This window comes from Zea mays, chromosome 4 (assembly GCF_902167145.1).
Source record: "Zea mays cultivar B73 chromosome 4, Zm-B73-REFERENCE-NAM-5.0, whole genome shotgun sequence".
In the NCBI taxonomy this organism is placed as follows: domain Eukaryota; kingdom Viridiplantae; phylum Streptophyta; class Magnoliopsida; order Poales; family Poaceae; genus Zea; species Zea mays.
In genome coordinates, this window is record NC_050099.1 from 159,651,074 (window position 1) to 159,668,607 (window position 17,534).

General features: G+C 50.4%; 1 long non-coding RNA gene across 1 annotated transcript; it reads left to right on the top strand.

Annotated features, from left to right (window-relative positions):
• The first annotated feature begins 15,296 nt into the window (after positions 1–15,296).
• LOC103653899 (uncharacterized) lies at positions 15,297–17,534 on the top strand. The gene is made up of 2 exons (XR_565795.4): positions 15,297–15,827; positions 17,259–17,534. It is a non-coding gene; the product is annotated as an uncharacterized lncRNA (long non-coding RNA).

Below are 17,534 nucleotides of genomic sequence, written 5' to 3' on the forward strand. Positions count from 1 at the left end.
TATAAGCCAAATATCTCAAGATTTGTTTTACGGCCGTAAGGTGAGCTTCCTTAGGGTCGGCTTGGAATCTTGCACACATGCATACTGAAAGCATAATATCTGGTCGAGATGCACATAAATAGAGTAAAGAACCTATCATCGACCGGTATACCTTTTGATCCACGGACTTACCTCCCGTGTCGAGGTCGAGATGCCCATTTGTTCCCATGGGTGTCTTGATGGGCTTGGCATCCTTCATCCCAAACTTGTTTAGAATGTCCTGAGTATACTTCGTTTGGCTAATGAAGGTGCCCTCTTGGAGTTGCTTCACTTGAAATCCCAAGAAGTACTTCAACTCCCCCATCATAGACATCTCGAACTTCTGTGTCATGATCCTACTAAACTCTTCACATGTAGATTCGTTAGTAGACCCAAATATAATATCATCAACATAGATTTGGCATACAAACAAATCATTTTCAAGTGTTTTAGTAAAGAGTGTAGGATCGGCCTTTCCGACTTTGAAGCCGTTAGCAATAAGGAAATCTCTAAGGCATTCATACCATGCTCTTGGGGCTTGCTTGAGCCCATAAAGCGCCTTAGAGAGCTTATAGACATGGTTAGGATACTCACTATCTTCAAAGCCGGGGGGTTGCTCAACATAGACCTCCTCCTTGATTGGTCCATTGAGGAAGGCACTTTTCACGTCCATTTGATAGAGCTTAAAGCCATGGTAAGTAGCATAGGCCAATAATATGCGAATTGACTCAAGCCTAGCTACGGGTGCATAGGTTTCACCGAAATCCAAACCTTCGACTTGGGAGTATCCTTTGGCCACAAGTCGAGCTTTGTTCCTTGTCACCACACCATGCTCGTCTTGCTTGTTGCGGAAGACCCATTTGGTTCCTACAACATTTTGATTAGGACGTGGAACTAAATGCCATACCTCATTCCTAGTGAAGTTGTTGAGCTCCTCTTGCATCGCCATCACCCAATCCGAATCTTGAAGTGCTTCCTCTACCCTGTGTGGCTCAATAGAGGAAACAAAAGAGTAATGTTCACAAAAATGTGCAACACGAGATCGAGTAGTTACCCCCTTATGAATGTCGCCGAGGATGGTGTCGACGGGGTGATCTCGTTGTATTGCTTGGTGGACTCTTGGGTGTGGCGGCCTTGGTTGTTTATCCTCCTTGTCTTGATCATTTGCATCTCCCCCTTGATCATTGCCGTCATCTTGAGGTGGCTCATCTCTTTGATCTTCTCCTTCATCAACTTGAGCCTCATCCTCATTTTGGGTTGGCGGAGATGCTTGCGTGGAGGAGGATGGTTGATCTTGTGCATGTGGAGGCTCTTCGGATTCCTTAGGACACACATCCCCAATGGACATGTTCCTTAGCGCTATGCATGGAGCCTGTTCTTCACCTATCTCATCAAGATCAACTTGCTCTACTTGAGAGCCGTTAGTCTCATCAAACACAACGTCACAAGAAACTTCAACAAGTCCGGAGAACTTGTTAAAGACTCTATATGCCCTTGTGTTTGAGTCATATCCTAGTAAAAAGCCTTCTACAGTTTTAGGAGCAAATTTAGATTTTCTACCTCTTTTAACAAGTATAAAACATTTGCTACCAAAAACTCTAAAATATGAGATATTTGGCTTTTTACCGGTTAGGAGTTCATAGGATGTCTTCTTGAGGATTCGGTGAAGATATAACCGGTTGATGGCGTAGCAAGCGGTGTTGACCGCTTCGGCCCAAAACCGATCCGGTGTCTTGTACTCATCAAGCATGGTTCTTGCCATGTCCAATAGAGTTCGATTCTTCCTCTCCACTACACCATTCTGTTGTGGAGTGTAGGGAGAAGAGAACTCATGCTTGATGCCCTCCTCCTCAAGGAAGCCTTCAATTTGAGAGTTCTTGAACTCCGTCCCATTGTCGCTTCTAATTTTCTTGATCCTTAAGCCGAACTCATTTTGAGCCCGTCTCAAGAATCCCTTTAAGGTCTCCTGGGTATGAGATTTGTCCTGCAAAAAGAACACCCAAGTGAAGCGAGAATAATCATCCACAATAACTAGACAATACTTACTCCCGCCGATGCTTATGTAAGCGATCGGGCCGAATAGGTCCATGTGTAGGAGCTCCAGTGGCCTGTCACTAGTCATGATGTTTTTGTGTGGATGATGAGTGCCAACTTGCTTCCCGGCTTGGCATGCGCTACAAATCCTGTCTTTCTCAAAATGAACATTGGTTAGTCCTAAAATGTGTTCTCCCTTTAGAAGCTTGTGAAGATTCTTCATTCCAACATGGGCTAGTCGGCGGTGCCAGAGCCAACCCAAGTTAGTCTTAGCAACCAAGCAAGTGTCGAGTTCAGCTCTATCAAAATCTACCAAGTATAGCTGACCCTCTAACACTCCCTTAAATGCTATTGAATCATCACTTCTTCTAAAGACAGTAACACCTATATCAGTAAATAGACAGTTGTAGCCCATTTGACATAATTGGGATACGGAAAGCAAATTGTAATCTAAAGAATCTACAAGAAAAACATTGGAAATAGTATGGTCAGGTGATATAGCAATTTTACCCAATCCTTTGACCAAACCTTGATTTCCATCCCCGAATGTGATAGCTCGTTGGGGATCTTGGTTTTTCTCGTAGGAGGAGAACATCTTCTTCTCCCCTGTCATGTGGTTTGTGCACCCGCTGTCGAGTATCCAACTTGAGCCCCCGGATGCATAAACCTACAAAACAATTTTAGTTCTTGACTTTAGGTACCCAAACGGTTTTGGGTCCTTTAGCATTAGAAACAAGAACTTTGGGTACCCAAACACAAGTCTTAGAGCCCTTGTGTTTGCCCCCAACAAATTTGGCAACTACCTTGCCGGATTTGCTAGTAAGCACATAAGAAGCATCAAAAGTTTTAAATGAAATAGCATGATCATTTGATGCATTAGGAGTTTTCTTTCTAGGCAACTTGGCACGGGTTGGTTGCCTAGAACTAGATGTCTCACCCTTATACATAAAAGCATGATTAGGGCCAGAGTGAAACTTCCTAGAATGAGTTCTCCTAATTTTGCTCTCGGGATAACCGGCAGGGTACAAAATGTAACCCTCGTTATCCTGAGGCATGGGAGCCTTGCCTTTAACAAAGTTAGACAAATTTTTAGGAGGGGCATTAAGTTTGACATTGTCTCCCCTTTGGAAGCCAATGCCATCCTTGATGCCAGGGCGTCTCCCATTATAGAGCATACTATGAGCAAATTTAAATTTTTCATTCTCTAAGTTATGCTCGGCAATTTTAGCATCTAATTTTGCTATATGATCATTTTGTTGTTTAATTAAAGCCATGTGATCATGAATAGCATCAATGTTAACATCTCTACATCTAGTACAAATAGAAACATGCTCAACATTAGATGTAGAGGATTTGCATGAATTAAGTTCAACGATCTTAGCACGCAATATATCATTATTATCTCTAAGATCTGAAATTGTAACATTGCAAACATCTAGTTCTTTAGCCTTAGCAATTAAATTTTCATTTTCTACTCTAAGGCTAGCGAGAGAAATGTTTAATTCTTCAATCCTAGCAAGCAAATCATCATTATTATCTCTAGGATTAGAAATCGAAATATTACAAACATGTGAATCAACCTTAGCATTTAAACTAGCATTTTCATGTCTAAGGTTGTCAATCATCTCATGGCAAGTGCTTAGCTCACTATATAGTTTTTGACATTTTTCTACTTCTAGAGCGTAAGCATTTTTAACCTTAACATGCTTTTTGTTTTCCTTGATTAGGAAGTCCTCTTGGGAGTCCAAGAGGTCATCCTTTTCATGGATGGCACTAATTAGCTCATTTAGTTTTTCCTTTTGTTCCATGTTAAGGTTGGCAAAAAGAACGCGCAAGTTATCCTCCTCATTGCTAGCATCATCCTCATCACTAGAGGTTTCATATTTAGTGGAGGATCTTGATTTTACCTTCTTCCTCTTGCCGTCCTTTGCCATGAGGCACTTGTGGCCGACGTTGGGGAAGAGGAGTCCTTTGGTGACGGCGATGTTGGCGGCGTCCTCGTCGGAGGAGGAGTCGGTGGAGCTCTCGTCGGAGTCCCACTCGCGGCATACGTGGGCATCGCCGCCCCTCTTTTTGTGGTACCTCTTCTTTTCTTTCCTCTTTCCTTTGTCGTTATCCCTGTCACTGTCACTTGATAATGGACATTTAGCGATAAAGTGACCGGGCTTACCACACTTGTAGCAAACCTTCTTGGAACGGGATTTGTAATCCTTCCCCTTCCGTTGCTTGAGGATTTGGCGAAAGCTTTTGATGATTAAAGCCATCTCCTCATTGTCGAGCTTGGAGGCGTCAATTGGTTGTCTACTTGGTGTAGACTCCTCCTCCTTCTCCTCCGTCGCCTTGAATGCCACCGGTTGTGCTTCGGACGTGGAGGGTTCATCAAGCTCGTTGATCTTCTTGGAGCCTTTGATCATGCATTCAAAGCTCACAAAATTCCCGATAACTTCCTCGGGGGTCATTTGAGTATATCTAGGATTACCACGAATTAATTGGACTTGAGTAGGGTTAAGAAAAATGAGTGATCTAAGAATAACCTTAACCACCTCGTGGTCATCCCACTTCTTGCTCCCGAGGTTGCGCACTTGGTTCACCAAAGTCTTGAGCCGGTTGTACATGTCTTGTGGCTCCTCCCCTTGGCGAAGACGGAAGCGACCGAGCTCCCCCTCGATCGTTTCCCGCTTGGTAATCTTGGTGAGTTCATCACCTTCGTGCGCAGTCTTGAGTAGGTCCCAAATTTCCTTTGCATTCTTCAACCCTTGCACCTTGTTGTATTCCTCCTTGCTTAGAGAGGCGAGGAGTATGGTTGTAGCTTGAGAGTTGAAGTGCTCGATTTGGGCCACTTCGTCCGTATCGTAGTCTTCATCCCCTACGGATGGTACCTGTGCTCCAAACTCAACAACATTCCATATACTTTTGTGGAGTGAGGTTAGATGAAATTTCATTAAATCACTCCACCTAGCATAATCTTCACCGTCAAAGGTTGGCGGTTTGCCTAATGGAACGAAAAGTAATGAAGTATGTCTAGATGTACGAGGATAGTGTAAGGGGATCTTACTAAACTTCTTGCGCTCTTGGCGCTTAGAAGTTACGGACGGCGCATCGGAGTCGGAGGTCGATGTTGATGAAGTGTCGGTCTCGTAGTAGACCACTTTCCTCATCCTCTTGTGCTTGTCGCCTTTCCGATGCAACTTGTGGGAAGAAGACTTTTCCTTCTTCTCTTTGTGGTGTGAAGAAGAAGATCTTTTCTCCTTCCGTTTGGAGGAGTCCTTCTTCTTCTCCTTCCTCTTGGTGCGGGACTCTTCCGATGAAGTGCTCCCTTGGCTTGTAGTGGGCTTGTCGTCGGTCTCCATCTCCCTCTTGGCGTGATCTCCCGACATCACTTCGAGCGGTTAGGCTCTAATGAAGCACCGGGCTTTGATACCAATTGAAAGTCGCCTAGCGGGGGGGAGGGGGTGAATAGGGCGAAACTGAAATTTACAAATATAAACACAACTACAAGCCGAGTTAGCGTTAGAAATATAAACGAGCCCACGAGAGAGGGCGGAAAACAAATCGCAGGCGAATAAGAAGTGTGACACGCGGATTTGTTTTACCGAGGTTCGGTTCTCTCAAACCTACTCCCCGTTGAGGAGGCCACAAAGGCCGGGTCTCTTTCAACCCTTACCCTCTCTCAAACGGTCCCTCGGACCGAGTGAGCTTCTCTTCTCAAAACACTTGGGAATCAAACTTCCCGCAAGGACCACCACACGATTGGTGTCTCTTGCCTCAATTACAAGTGAGTGTTTGATCACAAGAAAGAATGCCAAAGAAAGAGAAGCGATCCAAGCGCAAGAGCTCAAATGAACACTACAAATCACTCTCTCTAGTCACTAGGGCTTTGTGTGGAGTTGGGAGAGGATTTGATCTCTTTTGGTGTGCTTTGTAATGAATGCTAGCTCTTGTATAGTGGTTGGAAGCTGGAAAACTTGGATGCAATGAATGGTGGGGTGGTTGGAGTATTTATAGCCCCAACCACCAAACTTGACCGTTGGTGGAGGCTGTCTGTTTGATGGCGCACCGGACAGTCCGGTGCACACCGGACATGTCCGGTGCCCCAGCCACGTCACCAGTGCCGTTGGAATCTGACCGTTGGAGTTCTGACTTCTGGGCCCGCCTGGATGTCCGGTGGCGCACCGGACATGTACTGTAGAGTGTCCGGTGCGCCAGCATGGGCGTGCCTGACCTCTGCGCGCGCTAGCGCGCATTTATTGCGTCGCAGGTAGCCGTTGGCGCCTGAAGTAGCCGTTGCCTCGCTGTTGCACCGGACAGTCCGGTGTACACCAGACAGTCCAGTGAATTTTAGCGAAGCAGCTGAAGTGAATTCCCGAGGCTGACGAGTTCCGGAGGCCGCTCTTCCTTGGAGCACCGGACATGTCCGGTGTACACCGGACAGTCCGGTGAATTATAGCGGAGTTGCCTCCGGAAATTCCCGAAGGTGAGCAGTTCGGAGTTGGAGTCCTCTGGTGCACCGGACATGTCCGGTGGCACACCGGACAGTCTGGTGCGCCCGACCAGAGGTGCCTTCGGTTGACCCTTGCTCCTTTATTTGAACCCAATACTTGGTCTTTTTATTGGCTAAGTGTGAACTTTTTGCACCTGTATAACTTATACACTAGAGCAAACTAGTTAGTCCAAAGATTTGTGTTGGGCAATTCAACCACCAAAATTATTTAGGAACTAGGTGTAAGCCTAATTCCCTTTCATATACCTCGCACCCACGCAAAGTTTAGTCGTCAAGGAAGGGTCGGCCTCGCCTCGGGAAAGCCCGACCCTCCCTCGGGGGCTAAAAGGGGGGGGAACCCCCTCTGCGTCGAAAGTTTCCTCGAAAAAAGATCTTTTCTGCCAAAATGTCTTTTGTGCTTTTTGACTACTTCGAAAGTGGATCCTGAAAACGACGGAGTACACGTAAGCAGCCAAGGCTGACCGAGCCGAGGGACTCCTACGCCTCCGGGATACGGATACCTCACTCATCACCTTCTGCGATAAGTAACTCACGTTCGGATAAGTGATTCCGCGGACCGAACAAGTCTACACATTCAGAAGCTCTTCTGCCGAAGCGATCCTTCGAGCCTTCTCGACTGCGTCGGTGACAGAGCCCCATGGACGGGTAAGAGTGTGCGTAAGCGGCAAGGCCGACCGAGCCGAGGGACTCCTACGCCTCCAGGATACGGATACCTCACTCATCACCTTCCGCGAGAAGCAACTCTCGCTCGCACAAACATTTCTGTTACCAACAAAAAAGTCCAGATACTCGAAGCAAGAGGAAAAGAGACGCAGCTTTACAACACGGCGAGGGTGTGTTTTGGCCTCGGCGGCCGCAGGAAACACACGCTACAAGACAATACGATCCTGCAGGCTCGGGTCTTAACACTGGAAGGGAGCAGCAGCACCCTCGGCATCGACAACACCTTCGGCGAGGTCCGACCTAGCCTCGGACAGCGACACAGTCCGAAGATCTCCACTCTGAAGGACGACGTCATCGCCACGCCCGGGCCATCGCTGCCAGGGTCTTCTCCGGGAATCCGGCCCGAGCAGGCGGCTCGGCCGGTCACCCCGGGGCCTCGGCCAGCTGTCCTCCAAGGACGTTAGCCCGATCCGAGGCCTCGGCTGGTCAATTCCGGCGTCGGTCCCGCTAACGGACGACTCGGCCAGGCTCCGGCCAACCAGGTTTTCTTTTCGAGCCAACTCTGCCTCTGTTCATGCCGACACCGCTACCCCTGGCCTCGGCTCATCGGAGAGCGGCCGAGGGGTTCCTTTAACTAAGCTAGAGAAGCCTCGGACAACAAGGCCGACTGAGCCGAGGGACTCCTACGCCTCCGGGATACGGATACCTCACTCGTCACCTTTACACGGGGCGACTCACGCTTGGTGAAGTGGTTCAGACAACCAACAGGCGAGTCTTAGCGCTCGAAAATGAGGAAAAACACGGCTCCGTGCCAAAATTACATACATGTTCAGGCCTCGACAGCCACAACGAACAAAAACACTGGCATTCAAAGTGCCATTACAAACGGAACTCCGGTTCCGTCCCCGCGGGTATGGACAACCTCCACGCCGGGGAAGCCCGTGGAGCGACAAGCTCTGGGCGAATCACCAGCAAACGCGGGTCGCCCCAAAGCGCACCGGCAGGTCCTCACTCCTGTCCTCGCCACGCAAGCGAGGAAGAGGACGGAATGTTGCATCCTAGCTGGACAGCAACAGCCCGCCTCCCCCAGCATGGCTGGAGGACGTCTCCTCCGCAGAACTGGAGGATGGTCTCCACCACCAGAAGCTGGAAGAGGAGGTGGTCGGCCGACCCGCGCGGGGGGCAGAGCACCGGCTCAGCCCAGCCCCCGCCCCAGTGAGGATGATGAAGACCAGCTGGGGGCGGGGCCAAGATCACAGCCCAGCTTGCTCCTCCCCACCCAGGGGCTGGTGGTCACCGTCTTGGGTGACCGCCGACGAGGGGGAGCAGCCGGGCTGGCTGATGAAAATCCTTGAAGCCGAACGATGGCTGAAAGGTACCAACTCCCACGGAGTTGCGTTCCTCCAACAACAAGGCGGAAAGACGGCGGATATCCCCCATCCGGGGGATTGGAAGGTGGAAAGACACGATGCATAAGGGAGCGCGAAGACGTGGTCGCCTTCCAAGGGGGTCACCCTCCTTTTAAAAGGCGACTCTCCCTACTTGCGTCCCCAGCCGTCGCGGGCTGAGTCTTCTCCAACACACTCCAAGGTCCTCCCCCTACGGCGCGGGGGCTGGGTCCCACACGTCATGCAAGCCGGCTCAGAGCAGAAGAAGCCAAACCGCCATGCGCGGTGCGTACAACCGCCCAGCGGTTACAAGCGACCCTCCACTTTTGCCCAGACCAGCGGGCAGAAGGGTGGGCAGCCATGGAGGCGGCATGCAACCGCGCCAAGTGGGCGCACTTCTCCGACTCCCAACACGCCCGGCATGGAGGCCTAGGCCCACGCGTCATGCAACCGGCGCGCCGAATGCTTCGTGCATGCAACTGCACCGCCACTTGCGCCACCACCGCGCCTCCTCGACTGCGGAACCAATGCCGCGACTCGAGGTGACCCAGTGCACGACCCAGCAGCGCCAGCCTGGCGCGACGGTCAGTGCGGCAAAAAATGGGCCGGCAGTAATGGCGGTGGCAGGCGGGCAGGAGCAGCGGTCACGTCGTCAGCCAAGCTCACGTCCCCTCCGGGGGCAGCGAGAGAACCCTCTCTCACGGCGTGAAGACAACGCGCCCGTGTTCCGTTCCTCGAACGGCTCGCGCACGCGCAACGGCCGCCCCGCCAACCACTCGCCCCGTCGCTTTAACTCCGCGGCGGGACAGGCGGCGCCTCTGGCAGGAGAAGCGGGCGACGCTTCGCCTTCGCCATAATGACCACGTCAGTAAAGGTACGCCGCGTCGTTCGATTTCGTATCCTTTTCCTTTTTTTCCTCTTTCTCTCTCTTGCAACAGGGACCGGGAAAGGGGGATACCCCGAAAAGGATCCTTCCCCGTGAAGGAACCAGGCTCCGAGCCTCCCTACTGATCAGAGGTTCGAAGGCTGGCCCCCCGGAAGGGTTCGACAGCCTCGCGTGGGCTCTACACCCACTACTGGTCAGAGGTTCGAAGGCCGGCCCCTCGGAAGGGTTCCACGGCCGCCTCAGGCTGCTCGGGCTCCGCGCCCATTACTGATCAGGGGTTCGAAGGCTGGCCCCCGAAGGGTTCACAGCCGCCTCAGACGCCGAGCGAGGGATGACCATGGGTACGTTCGATACATAACCAAGGCTCGGGCTGCGCTCCCGAGGTACCCTAGGACATTTCCGAGACCAGCGGGAACGATCTTGTAACGGAATCCCATCGGAGGGAGGCATCGAGCCCTCGGACCCCGTCGCCAGGGGACCGGGTCCGGCAGATCACCCACAGGTACTTTTGGGCGTGCCTCTGGGCCCCTAGCCGACCCCCAACGAACGGGGCACGGACGTCCACTCGGATTACCCGCTTGCAGCTCACCGGAGACACCATGTTCGGCGCCCATCAAGGGCAACATGGCGCTTTCCCCCCCTCCTCCTTGCGGAAAGGCGACGTAGGGGCGTATGTAAAAAAGTCGAGTCTCTCCCTGATCGCCCTCTCGCCCTATGCAGAGGCTCGGGGGCTGCTCTCGCAAACCCGGCTCCGGCCGAACCGTTGACAGCGTCAACATACCAGCCCGAGAACTTGGGACCCGACCGTGCACCCGGGCTACGGCCAGCTCGCATGAGGGACGACCAGACCAGCCGAAGCATTACGAGAGGCATTAAGACCTCGGAGGAGTGAAACCACTCCTCCGAGGCCTCGGGGGCTACACCCGGCGGGTGCGCTCGCGCGCACCCACCGGAACAAAACGCAACCGAGAAAGGCTGGTCCCCTTGCAAAAAAGTGCGACAAAAGCCTCCAAGCGAGTGCTCACACTCCCTTCGAGGCTCGGGGGCTACTGTCGGGGACAATAATTAGGGGTACCCTCAAGGCTCCTAATTCTCAGCTGGTAACCCCCATCAGCATAAAGCTGCAAAGGCCTGATGGGTGCGATTAAGTCGAGGATCAGTCCATACAAGGGACTCGATCACGCCTCGCCCGAGCCTAGCCTCGGACAAGGGCAGCCGACCCCGGAGGATCTCCGTCTCGCCCAAGGCCCCCTCCAGCGGCGAACGTGTTCCCGGCTCGCCCGAGGCCCTATCTTCGCCAAGAAGCAACCCTGACCAAATCGCCGCACCAACCGACCAAGCCGCAGGAGCATTTAATGCAAAGGTGGCCTGACACCTTTATCCTGACGCGCGCCCCCCAGCCGATAGAGCCGAAGTGACCGCTGTCACTTCGCCGCTCCACTGACCGGCCTGACAGAAAGACAGCGCCGCCTGCGCCGCTCCGACTGCGGTGCCACTCGACAGAGTGAGGCTGACAGGTAGTCAGGCCCGGTCGAAGGCACCATAGGAAGCTCCGCTTCGCCCGACCCAGGGCTCGGACTCGGGCTAAGTCCCGGAAGACGACGAACTCCGCACCGCCCGACCCAGGGCTCGGACTTGGGCTCAGCCCCAGAAGACGACGAACTCCGCTCCGCCCGACCCCAGGGCTCGGACTACGCCCCGACCTCAGCCGACGGTCTCCGCCTCGCCCGACCCAGGGGCTCGGGCTCGACCTCGGCCACGGAAGACAGACTCGACCTCGGCTTCGGAGGAGCTTCCACATCGCCCAACCTAGGGCGCGGACCAGCCACGTCAACAGGAGGCGTCATCATCACCCTACCCCGAGCTGACTCGGGCCGCAGGGAACAAGACCGGCGTCCCATCTGGCTCGCTCCGCCAGATAGGCAATGATGGCGCCCCGCATACTCTGTGACGACGGCGGCTCTCAGCCCCCTTACGGAAGCAAGAGGACGTCAGCAAGGACTCAACCGCTCCGACAGCTGTCCCTCCGTCAGGCTCCAGCACTCCTCCGACGGTCACGACATCACACCAGCAGGGTGCCAAAATCTCTCCGGCTGCCACGACGGCATGTACTTAGGGCGCTAGCTCTCCTCCACTAGACACGTAGCACTCTGCTAAACCCTCTGTTGTACACCTGGATCCTCTCCTTACGCCTATAAAAAGAAGGACCAGGGCCCTCTTAGAGAGGGTTGGCCGCGCGGGGACGAGGACGAGACAGGCGCTCGCTCGAAGCCACTCGCTCCCTCTCCCGCGTGGACGCTTGTAACCCCCTACTGCAAGCGCACCCGACCTGGGCGCGGGACGAACACGAAGGCCGCGGGATTCCCACCTCTCTCACGCCGGTCTCCGGCCGCCTCGCTTTCCCCCCTTCGCGCTCGGTCTCGCGCTCGACCCATCTGGGCTGGGGCACGCGGCGACATTCACTCGTCGGCTCAGGGACCCCCAGGTCTCGAAACGCCGACAAAAACAACTATTGAGAGTTTCTAGTACGGCCCTAAACCCTACCCTAAAAACCATAGACCATATTCTCGCTTTTTGTTGCTATCATATCTTGTTCATAAGATTTTTTCAGGAGAGCATGTCCCCAAAATCCTCGCCTTTTTCAATCCTGCACTGCACTGAAAGAGAACAAATAAGATTTTTGAGAAACGCTCTATACCCGACATGATACATAAAAACAATAAACTTTGGACGGTTGAGAACAAGCCGCCAAAAACACGATACAGGCAAACAATAAACTCTGTACTGTAAGTGCATTAGCTTACAGTACAGTCATCTTTTCCTTATGTACAGTACAGTTGGTCCGAGGCACTCGATCTGGGCGCGAACACGCACTACGAGAGCACCCAGCACACGTTGTAGCTGTAATCATTCCGATACAGGTCGATCGATGGAGGAGATTCCATTCCATCTCGGCTCGACGGCTCGTCTCTCTCTCTCCTGCTTTCTGGCCTTATGGAGTTGTGGGTGTGGCGAGACACTGGCGTGAGCGTGTCACTGTCAGCCGCGTAAAAAAAATACGTATAGCCAATGACCCATTGACCCCCACCAGCTGAAGACTGATGAGCATGTAGCAAACCGTGCCGCCGCCACTGCCCGTTGTTCAGCGAGTCGACTCGGATGTGAGTTTGGCCGTGCACCGCCGACGGCGCCGAGCTGTGGGCATGGCCTAGCTAGGGTCCGTTTTTTGTTTCTTGTTTCTTTGCAGTGCACGCGGGAGCGCATGCAACCACAATGTGCGACCACTTTCGTCTCTTGCGCGCCCGAACCCACGATCGTTCAGCGAGACCACAGTGCATCAGACCAAAATTGGTCCTCGTGTGCCGCCTAATGAACTCTAGAACGCTGCGGCAAGAAACTACGGAGTATGTCAGAAAAGGAGAACTCTTCCGTCCCATTTATATGCTTTCCTCTTTTTTTTTTTGAGTGCAGTGCTAGGTATCACGTCGTGAACTCACGTTGTGAACATATAAATTAAGTGAGTCTCGTTTTTTGATATCATTTTTTGAGTGCAGTGCTAGGTATCACGTGAACCAACGAGGCCCAGATGTTATCTCAGCTCAGTTTGGCCCGATATCGAACTGCTCGGTCCAATTAACAGTAAGAGAAAGGATAAGTTCAAATGACGAGGGTGAGCCCACCGAGAATCTGCCGTCTCAGAATAATAGATACCTGCACATATTCCTCTCGAAAACAAACTGTAGAGATGTATGTAAAAAAAATTAAGGGCCTCACGTGTTCTCGCGTTGCATCTATTTTTCAAATCTCCAATGTGATTTTACCTTTATTTTTTCCAATATTAATATTTTGTGTTTTCTTTTCTTTTTTGTAACTGAAGGCAATAATGTTTGCCTCTTCCTACAAGACGATTTGTATGAACTGAGTTTAAAAAAAAAAGGCTGGTTGTTTGTCAGTGTCCGAGAAGGTCATACCTAGATGTCCACAAGACGCATATACGACCAGTGTGTGGAAGCGAGGAGATATAAATCCAGGGAGGGAAAACCTTCCCTAAATAATTCAATGTCTTATTCAAATGACACCCCTAAGGTTTCTTAACATGGGAAAATAAAGGGATCCCAAGGAAATCCGAGTTTCCAAACTAGACCATAGGACTTGTTTCGGTCAGGAGTGGATTGGGGAGGAACAAATCACATGCTAGTCAAAATTGAATAGAAATGGATTGTAATCCCATCCGATTCTCATGCAACCGAACCAGACCTTAAAAACTTTGCTATAGGAAACTACTATGAGACCTAGTTGTCGGGACCACTGTTCTCAGGATCGATGCCCCTGGACCCAAGGCACGAAGCTACATAGTAGCTAGTGGGTGCACATGCACCCCCAAAAATCTAAAAGTCAGTTGTACTATTCGATTTTTCACCATATAAGCACCACTTACATCTCATCCATATGCATCCACAAGAGAGGTGCACCCCTTCATATTTGCTCTAGCTTTGCCACTACCTGCACCTACCTTGGCCCTGGCAAGAACAAGGGATTGATCCTATGGGAAACTTAATCTTGGAGCACTCTGAAAGAATGACATCACCACCAAGTCTCATTAAGAACCACTAAGAGACCCGGGGCACTCTGAGACAGAGGCATTCCAAGGTCCGGACACTCCTGCACTTACGATACCAATCCACAAGGATGGTTTTAGGCCTAAATCCCTCTGGTGTCCCAAGACGTCCTCGACTATAACAAGTCCCCGAGGCCCTCACGAGGATCAAAGCTTCTAGGCCTCCCGTTCTCCAGGGCGCATATGTAGGATTAGGCCCTCCGTCTCTCGGCCCATTCAATGATAGAAACTTAGCCGCTTGGGGCCCTCTGCTGGCACCCAAATCCACAAGGTCCTCAACATCATATAATATCAACGACTAGGCCCTAAGTCCCCTAGGGCCCAAGCTCTCCTAGGAAAATAAAGGATTGTTGCAGCTAAGCATAAACTAGTCTACAAAACATAAGGATGTGACTGGTCTCATAAAGGGCATTATGACCTAAAGCAGGTTTCCCATGTACAGGGCCTACTAGTAGTAGTAGGTCTGTAACGCTTGCATATCAGATAAGTCTCATGTACAACATATTAATTATGTGATATGTGACAATACAGTCTGATAGGCACACTATATTCGACTTCACGACTTAGACAACAGGGTACTCGAGAACAATATTTAACCACTATCGGCAACAACTGCCCCAAACCTTCTCAAAGTAGTGTTGTGGGGCACTTTCGAGTCCTGAGCACTTTGTGTAGAGCTCACCGTCATCATAGGGCAAGGAACAAAAATCCATTATGATACAAAAAATAGAAGAAAAAGATCTAGTAGGAATGTAGGATACTCACTCGAGCCGGTTATCCACCCGACGTCAGGTGCCTATGAAAATGGCATTTTGTTCCCATTGTTAGCGCTTCCATGGGGATGAGTCACCGAAGTGAGGCGCCATCTTCCTCATGGGTTGCTAGGGCTAGCTTTCTTCAGGGCACATCCCTTCCTAATCCTCAACGCCTCATTGATATAGCCCCTATCTTTGATGGTCCGCTTCGCCATTAGAATCTTCTTGTTTGTGATAGGGACCTCAACCGCGTCGCCCATGTGCTCCATGACCCTTGAGGTCGTGACGAGTAACAATTATCTAGTCAGGGCCCCAACCCTTAAGAGTTACATAGGACATCCACTACAAGAAAACGTTGAAGGAGTGTCAGTTACTTAAAGAGTGTCGGGGCCGACACTCTTAATCGAAGTAAAAGTGTGGGTTTTGCTGCACCGACACTCTTAATTTAAGAGTGTCGAGGTCCCGCAGAAACCGACACTCTTATGTAATTTACCCTAATCCCCAATCCTCTTCTACCGTCGCGCGTCTCCTACCCACTCTGCTTGCCAGTCCGCCCGCCGTCTGCTCGTTTTGACCTCCGCTGCGCGCGCTCCCTGTCCGGCGGTGCAGAATCACCCAGCGGCGCGCGCTCCCTGTCCGGTCATGGTGGGGGCCGGCGGCGTAGGGCTTCGGGCAGCCATCGGCCTCGCCAAGTCGGGCGGCGAGCGGCCTCGCCAAGCTGGACACCGGGCGGCCATCGCTGAGCCGGGCGGCCTCGCCGAGCCAGGCGACCTCGCCGAGCCGGGCGGCCTCGCCGAGCTCTAAGCTCCGGGCCGCGCAGTGCCTCGCCGAGCCAGGCGGCCTCACCAAGCCGGACGCCAGGCGGCCATCATTGAGCCGGGCGGCCTCGCCGAACTCCAAGCTCCGAGCGGCGCAGTGCATCACCCAGATCTTCCCCACTCGCTCGCACACCGTTGCGGCACAGGTGATTCGCTGCATAACCTTCATGCTATGGTGCTGGTTCAGTTAAAAATGGAATTCGTTGTTTTGTGCAACAAATCACTATTGCTGGTAATGAAGATGGCTACTGTCTTGACCACGCTCGATTGGATTTAGCTGAAATTTAGTAGTCCGCTAGTGTTGTTACTCGTATCCTTGATTATATATTTTTCTAATGTTATATTTACAGATTGGTAGTACAAAATGGATAGTATTATTAATATAATTGTTGTGGAAATTGGTGTAGTAAAGTATATACTTTGATGGAGGTCAGCATGTCGAGTGGTTGTGCAAGGAAACAAGGAGTTTAGATATGCCAATTAGGTATAGTTCATCGCTTATGTTACGTCCTGACTTTCTCCCACTTGGTCTGAATACATTTCTTAGGGTTCATATATTAATGTAATATACGGCAGCAGTCCATATCTGCAATGCGGCTGCTATAGCTGCGTGCAGACCAGATCAACCACTCTGTTCTCTTCATGTATATTGTGCCAACGACGGAACCGCAGATAGGAACGACTCTGCAAGCCTTGCTGACACAAAAGAGGAGCACACACGAAATTTGAAAAAAAATGTTCCTTTTTTTAATTTTACATATGCTATGGCACTAAGAGCATATCTGACAAATTACTTATTATTCTCCCCCACCACTGCTTGAAATATGCAATATAAAGGGATTGTGGATCCTCCAATAGGTTACTCATTATACCCCTCTGATTACCTAGAAGTTTCAAATAATCACTCAAAATCCACCCCAACCGTCTCCTTGAAATATATCCACCCTCCTTCTCCTCTGTCCACTTGTGAAGGTATTGGCAAACTGTTGAGGATGACAAAGAAGAGCATCCATATTTATTATGATATAGAACAGTATCAGAAAATGCATCATATAAACTATTTTTATAATCTGCTTATTTTGATGCTATAAGTTTTGGTATTCTTTACTATAAAGTTGGACAAACCTCAAGGTAGTTTGACTTAAGGTGATTCTAGGAGTTAATTTGTTTTTGGATGAAGCTAACTAAGGGAGCATAACGAGTTAGGGTTTCCCTTCATTAAAATGATCTGTTGAATTCTAGCTATATATATACATACTCTGGTAGTCCATCATCATGTTTATTTTTCGACTCCGTCTATTTTAAGTTCTAAGCTTCGTTGTTTAAGCAGTTACTAGAAAACATGCATGTGACCTTGTGACTATTCATTCTTGTAACCAGTTGCATCCATTGCAATTTGATTACTACATGCGAACAATAGCTATAAAGGATAGATATCAAACTTATTTAATTTGGCACATAGAGATTGAGAACGAGGCGCCGCTATACAAATGTTTATTAGGTTATTCGATGTTGCAGCCTATGTATATGTTTAATTAGTTACTCGATAAACTAACAAATGTTTGTTTCTTTTAAAGGGTTCTGGCTCACATCATGCTAGTCCGCCTCCGGATCAGAGCACGTTTATGGACTTATTGATGAACACAAGTGGCGGCGGCTCCAATGACCCACCAACGGAATGAATTAATATGGAGGCTTGTGTGGAACTTACTATCATTGCGTTTTGTATGAACTTGAACTTGTTTCAAATGGATTTGAACTTCTTTCTTATGGATTTGAACTTGTATAAATATTGAATATGGTGCTTGTGTTATGATATATTGAATATGGTGCTTGTGTTGTGATATATTGAA